This window comes from Triticum aestivum, chromosome 5A (genome assembly GCF_018294505.1).
Source record: "Triticum aestivum cultivar Chinese Spring chromosome 5A, IWGSC CS RefSeq v2.1, whole genome shotgun sequence".
Taxonomy (NCBI): Eukaryota; Viridiplantae; Streptophyta; class Magnoliopsida; order Poales; family Poaceae; genus Triticum; species Triticum aestivum.
This window is the reverse complement of record NC_057806.1, coordinates 268,716,805-268,724,498: the sequence shown is the minus strand read 5'-3', so window position 1 is coordinate 268,724,498 and position 7,694 is coordinate 268,716,805. Positions and strand designations below refer to the sequence as shown.

General features: G+C 44.4%; 1 pseudogene; it reads right to left on the bottom strand.

The window, feature by feature from the left end:
- Nucleotides 1–478: 478 nt before the first annotated feature.
- Nucleotides 479–7,442, bottom strand: LOC123102938 (mitogen-activated protein kinase kinase 3-like; annotated as a pseudogene).
- Nucleotides 7,443–7,694: the final 252 nt, after the last annotated feature.

The window sequence follows — 7,694 nt, the reverse complement described above, 5'->3', positions numbered from 1 at the left end:
ATCAGACAGGCTGGCACGGCGAGGGCTTCCACATCAGGACACTTGCCCCTTCTATGATCAGGAAGACGAAACTATTAACCACCTCCTAACTGAATGCGTCTTTGCGAGAGAAGTGTGGACTAATTGTGGGTATGTTCGGCCTTGCATCATCACACGGAGAGGATTGCATCATCACACGAGAGGACCTATTGACGTGGAGCACACACGCAACACATATTGGAAGATATGCCAAGACCTCCTGCCATCCAGGTATTGGTTACGTGGGAGTTGTGAAAGCATCGGAATTCAATTGTATTTGATGGAAAAAGCCCGGATGTGCGACATGTGCTATGGAGGATAGAATCAGAGGGTGTGATCTGGAGCACGCTGATCTTAACATTTTCCCTGTAGGTGTAGGAGTAGATGGGTGGGTACACGGTGAGTAATCCACCTAGAGACCACGGTGGATCGCGTTGTGTAAACGCCATGTAAATATTCACGGATGGGGCTCTTCCTCCTTTTCCTTCTATTAATATATAATACGCACACTCGTGCGTATTCGAGAAAAATAATAGATTCCAATATCTCAATGTCGATATATGTCGATATGCTAGAAGATTATTTTCTTCAGCGTCAAATGGGAAGATAACATGCATGATAGATCAGTTCAGCAAATGCACGGCAGTAAAAAGCACAAAAATCATCATATGTAATGATTGCATGCAAGAAGGCGAATGACTTCATGATACGCCGATGTGCAATTCTTGCTTTGATATCACATAGCATCCCATGGCAGTCCCTGGCTCCATGAAAAAATCTTCCTGGAAATGGCCTGCCTGCTTGCTGAGAATGTCGGGAGAGAGTTCGACCATGCTTAGCATCCCTTCAGCGCAAAACCCATCTGCGCACACAAGGAACTCGTTCCCCATAATGAATGATCCAGAAACTCGGACACTCATCCCTTCTTCCCAATGCGCACGACAGTAAACCTTCTCCATCACACGGCCAATCTTCTCGCAACGGCTGTTACCTTTTAGCATTTCCCTTATTCTTGACAAAGTATCGAATATGTCGCTCTTACCGACATGTGTTTCCCCTGAGAAACTAGAATAAAAATATCATGTCAATAAGTCTGCACAGTTCATGTAAAATAACAGGAAAGAAAGTTCAATTATAGTTCCGCAGCCAAGCATAATAAAGACATGTGATCCAAGCAACAGTGGAAGCTAAGGTATTTTGGACAACTGGAAAATACAGTAAGGGATTGGTTACTACGAGAGAAACGTAGCCCAAGATATTCCTCTACCTGAAAGTAGAATCTTGTCCATAGAATGACTTCATGTGACACCAAAGATCAGGTAGTAATGTACAGCAAGCATCTGCAATAAACATAACAATGGCCGTAAGTCACGTAGATGAGTAGTTGACTTAACAAACGCTACCAAACTATATATCTCTGGCTAATGTATTAGAGCAAACATGCACTCAGACATCTGCCTATGATTCAAGCAACAAGCAAGGAACTTACCTTTGTGTACCAATATACGTAAAAGAAATACCCTTCCTTCAAAACAAAGGGTATCAAAGGCAGATCACATATTCAATATCAAATGAGTACGTGGTTTGCCTGTAGTCAGGAAACAGCATTTCGGTATCAAAAGGTTATACTCTTAGATGAGGAGGCCTACATTCTTTTTTCAGAGAGTACTTGATCTTTTACTACACATAGATCAATGAACCTAACACATATTCAATATCAAATGAGTACGCGGTTTGCCTGTAGTCAGGAAACAGCATTTCGGTATCAAAAGGTAATACTCTTAGATGAGGAGGCCTACATTCTTTTTTCAGAAAGTACTTGATCTTTTACTACACATAGATCAATGAACCTAAGGTTCACAACTTCAAGTGTAACCAAATTTACCAGCCATATCTGAAATGAACCTAAGGTTCACAACTTCATGTGCTCCACCCGCGATGGAAGCACACCTTCATTTTTCCTTTCGGGTTCCGATGTGCTCCAGCGCGGGAGCAGCAGACCTGTGGTTCGTGCAGGAGCACACCTCCTTTTTTTCTTCTCTCTTTTCCGGTTTGGATGTGCTCCACCGTGGGGAGTGTAGAAGTGCATGCTCTACCCAATGCAACCAAAACACCGATCTGATGGAAGAGACTAGGCAATACATTCATATGTCAACACTCCCCCTCACGTGTGGCTCCCTCAGGCCTAAACGTGGACCGAAAGTGGCCTGCAATTTAATTGCGCCAGCCGGTCTTGAACTCAAGACCTCTTGACTCTAATACCATGTAGAAGTGCATGCTCTAGTCAATGCAACCAAAAGACCAATCTGATGGAAGAGACTAGGCAATACATTTATACATCAACAGCGAGCACACTTCTGCTGCCCCTGGGAGCAGTTCAAATGTGGTACTCATGCTGAGGTGGGTGTGGCGGATCCATGGGGACGAGGGTGGCCTATGGCTGCAGCTTATAAAAGCCAAACACCTGCAGGGCCACCCTCTCCTGGCTTGTGACCGTTGGGAAGGATCTCAGTTCTTGAAATCCCTCCAGTCGATCAAGCATGAGATTCACTTGGGTATCAATTCTTCATAGGCGATGGAGAGGGTACCCTCTTTTGGCTCGACCCGTGGCTCGGTAGGACCACGTTGCGTGCCAAATTCCCGGACCATTTCATGATTTGCTCGGATCCGGTGCTCTTGGTAGCCTCGGCGGCCCACAATGGGAATTGGGACATACCGTTCCAACGAACATTCGGCCAAAGGAAACCTTAGCCTAGACCGAGTTGCGGACGGCTCTTCCATCATCGCTGTTTAGGTCGCCGGGCGTCGTGTCTTGGCACAGTCACCTCCTCGGCACTCTTCTCTGCCGGGTTGGCATACCGTGCCCTCTATTGTGTGTCGACCCTTGTGTGGACCTCCCACTTGTGAAAAGCTCCACTGCCTGAAGATCAAAATCTTTGTTTGGCAGCTGCTCTGTAATCGCCTCCCATCGGGTTTGGAGGTGGCGAAGCGGCATGGGCTGGGTGATGGCCTTAGCCTTCTTTGTGTGGTTTCCAAATCCAGGAGACCAGGACCCACATTTTCTTCTCTCGTCCCGCTGCCTCCTTATGGAACTTTGTCCGTGAGGCTCTAGCGCTTGAGTGGCAGGCGCCGGACCTGAGCGAGTTCCTGGAGGCTCAGGCCAAACATACCGGTAGGAGGAGGCGCCTCTTCAGGTTAGTGTTCGCAGTGATTACCTGGACCCAATGGACTGTACGTGACAAGATGGTTATCAAGTGAGTCCTCTTGCAGTGTGCTTCTGACTCTGTGTTTAAAATTTTGGCCTTCTTGCGGCAGTGGTACCCGCTTTGTAGGCAGCGGGACAGGGACCGGCTAGACGGCATGATTGATGATCTTCTGGTGGCAGTCCGCCAACTCGCTTCGCCCCCTGTCAGTTGATCTTTTAACTCTGCGGAGTCTTGTGTCGCCTTTTCTTTTTTGCTTTTGGGCTTATTTGTGCCCCAGCAGACCTTCTATTTACTTTCCTGCACTTTAACTACTTGTGTGGAAATGGTGGCTGCTTTATCTATAAAGCAGGGCAAAAGACTATTTCAAGAGTGGTTGGAGGTGAAGAGAGCAGCGGCGTAAGCGGCTGTAGCTGAGGTGAGCAGCCGCGTGAGCATGACGGGTGCACTCATATTTGAGGGGAGAAACGTTTAGGGCCGAGTATATTCAAGCGAAATGGTAAGTGACTTGGCGGTGGCAAAGTTCCTGTAAATTCGTCCCACTCCATGGATAGCAAAACCACAAATCATGTTTTTCCCTGCTCCAATTTCTTTTTCTGAGATATACTTGTGGCCATAGTTTAAAAAACTGAACCGAAGATCGAACCTGTGAGCCTGTCGGTTCAGGTTTTCATCAGTTGGACCGCCGGTTCATCGGTTCATCGTCGGTTTTTTACCATAAAATAATATACATTTAGTAGACAATGGACAAATAAAACAGTGTTAAACAATGATCGAATAAAATTACTTCCCTATAATAGACAACAAAGTAGCACATCCGAGTTGGTTATTGGGCCATGAGCACGCAATGCCTACTACTCCCGCTTCTCCCAAATTCTACATTAACCATTTTCCTGGTTTTTTCCAGTTCAAAGGCCTGGTTTATTTAGCGTTTTTTTTTCAGAAAACTGGCCGGCTTGACTGGTTTTCTCCGGTCCAATTGCAGAACGGTCTTATTAGCTTAAAAAACGGCCGAGGCCGCCGGTTCAGTTTTTCCCGGTCCGACCACTGGCCCGGTCCGGTTTTTTAAACTATGCTTGTGGCAACCGAAATCCTCAATGAGGTCAAAAATTTTAACATGAATATTTTGAATCCCGGATAGCAAGAAACCAGATTAAAAAGATTGAAACAACTGCAGTAAGAGTCAGTTTATTTGTTGAATTGTCGGAATGTTCTATTGTCTAAGCATAGCCAACATCATTGTATGTGAACTTGTGGAACATCAGGTTCATTTTCCTCCATATGGAAAGGCAGCAGAACAGGAAAAACAGAAGATAACGAAAGCTATTAGGAACTCACATGTGCTATCTGCGATAATCTTTCCGCTGGATCATGAACACTTTTGTTGTACTCTGCCAAGTCCACACCAGGTCCCTCGTATTTCTTGATGAAGGAATGAGACAAAAGCTACAAGATATTCAGTATGTAATTCAAATAAGATTTTTCTTTCAGAGAGGAAAATAAACCCCATTTCGTCTTTGTTGCAAATAACCTATTTATGTAGTTAGTTGACAATGAATAATTTGTAAAACAATTCAACATATGAGACCGCTTTTTTGCAATTATCACCTCAGACACACCTTAGACCGCTAATCTGTTGACTAAAGAGCTGAAACATCCATCAGACATTACTCTCAGATAGTGTCGCAAAATCCTATACTTACTGCATAATAAAGTTTATCACTCCCCACAAAAAATAAATAATAAATAAAGATTATCACAAGATTTACGCAGTTGGAAACCCTCGTATCGTTTCTCTTGAAAAAAGTAATTGTACTAGACGTCACTTTACCTCATTACATGTTGGTCTTGCATCAGCATCTTTCTGCAAGCAAGCATCAATGAACGAGCAAAACTCTTCTGAATGCATATGTTGTGGTGGTGTTGGCGATGGATCTTCCAATATCTGCAAGACTGCAACACAGTAAGGTGGGAAAGGAGGATTGCACTATACATCAATAATATAATACTCACAAGAGGAACTACCGAACTAGTATTGCATTATTGTCAGACCATTCATGTTGGAAAGCAGAAATGAAATAGAAGTTCTAAATCCAGTAGAAATTCCGAAACAGATGTAGAACGCCTACGAAAAACAAGCCAAATTTCGAAAACAGCTTTAATTAACAATATACCAACAGATGCACATAAATGAGATCATGATTTTTTTTCCATAAATAAGATGATCACGAAAGGCAGTAGAAAATTATACAAATGAACACTGCTTGACCGCCAACCACCTCACCTGCAGCATGAGGTCGGCCTCGCCCCCATTTACATCATATGGGTATCTTCCAGTTGCACACTCCAATGCTGTTAGTCCAAGGCTCCAGATATCAGCAGCATATGAGTAATTTTCGTTCCGAATTCTCTCGGGAGACATATATGTGACACTGCCCAGGAAGGTAGCACACTGGAAGACAATTACTACACATATATACCGCTTATTCAATCTAGATAGTCAGATTTCCACTTAATACTATTTTAGAACAGCTTGCTGTTCCTAAGAGAAGTTTCGATCACCAAGAAGTAGCATACCATGGTAACTGAATCATGCAGTCCAGAAGTTACACCAAAGTCTGTAATTTTCGTATCACGCTTTAGATTTAGAAGCAAATTTGCTGGCTTTATATCTCTGTGAACTAAACGCCTCACTTCATGCAAGTAGCGCAGAGCCTAATAAATTAACAGAGACTAACTAGTCACTTAAATTTCACAGGCCTGATTTGAATAGAGCTAACATCAGAACATATGGAGGCAAGAGACACGTACTAGCAACACTTTCTGTAGCATATGTGAAAGAACTGGTTCTGTTATGAATTTCTTGACCCTGATAATATCTGCTAATGAACCACCATCCATATACTCAAGAGCAAAGTATATTTCTCCAGAGTCCGGAGTGTAAAAAATTCCTTGGAATTCAACTAAACCTGGATAACAAGATGCTGCTGATAACGTTGTGATCTCATTAAGAATCTGTTGTCTCTTTTCCTGTAATATATATCAGAGAATACGTTATAATAAATATAAAGAGAATAAGCTTGGTCCAAACAATGTCTATGAATAGGCATTAAATGGAGAATAAGCCATGAATTCTACACTTGTAGTTCCATGTGAAAGTTAATTAAAAGAAAAAGAAAAAAAGGGGTATCCATAGATTTTGTTTCATGTAAGGGGAACCTAGAGATGTCAGCTTATGGCATATGGACTATAAAAAGTTTTGCACTCACCTTGTCAAAAATGCTAATTTTCTTGAGTGCCAAAACTCGATGGACTGGTACATAAATAGCTCTATGGACAACGCTGCTTGCACCAATACCAACAGAATCAAAAATATGCATATCATGACAAGAGCATCGATATGCCTTATCTGTAGCATAGTCCCCATCTGGTCTGGTTGTTCGTTAATGGAAGCCAAGCTTACTGATGTTATATTCATCAGAGGACCTACTCAATAAATTGACAGTTCCACTATCCAAAACCTTTACAAAAGTAAGATTAAATATGAGCATCATATATATTTTTATAGCAGGCTTAAGAAAAAACATACTATGAGCAACATAAGCAAGGAATTTGGTTGGTTGAACAGAATGAAGATAAACATAGATCTCAGCGAACTGGCCAAACGGCTGAAACGAAGAGAGTGGTTACCTCGCAGTCGTCAGAGCTGGAGTCGTCGGATGTCCCGTCGGCGGCGGGGGGCGGCACAACATTGCCATCGGCGTCGAAGAAGATGGGCTGCAGCCTCCGCTTCAGGTCCTCCAGTCCAGCCATTACAGCCAAACAAGGCTAAGCCTAAGAGGAGAAGGGTCAGGGAGAGGGCGCAGAGAAAACAGAGTGAGGCTTTGATTTCGCTTCCGTTTGCCACGACGGGAAGGGACGCACATGCTTTCCTCCGCCGCCAGTACGATAGTCCCATATTTGAGAGATGGCCGGAGGCGGCGCAGTAGGTCGGTAAGGCCAACTCCACCGCGTAATCGGATTCTGTCTGTTTGATAGGGATTTGGGTCGTATTCGGGCGTGTACTGGGATGCGGTGGCCGTGCGCCCAGCGCGCGGCCGCATCCATTTGCCCCATCATGTCCATATTTATTTAAAAAATCAAAACCAACGTTTCAACTACCAAGCCTTAGTTCAGGCCAGCGGCCCCGGTTCATCACGCCGGCAACAGAGCCAGCGGCCTACACGTTCATCACCGGCATCAGCCAGCGGCCGGCAACACAACCACCCTCCAAAATGAATAGTTGTTTTCGCCGGCAACACAGTCAGCGGCCGACAACACAGCCGGCCATCAAAATGAATGTTTTCTCGCCGGCACACAGCCAGCGGCCCAGCGGGCGGGCGACACTCATGTCAACCTCCAAAAAGAACGGCCACAGCCGATCGGACGACCTAGTTCAGGCCTTCGGCGTCGAGCATCTCCTTCTGCTTGGCC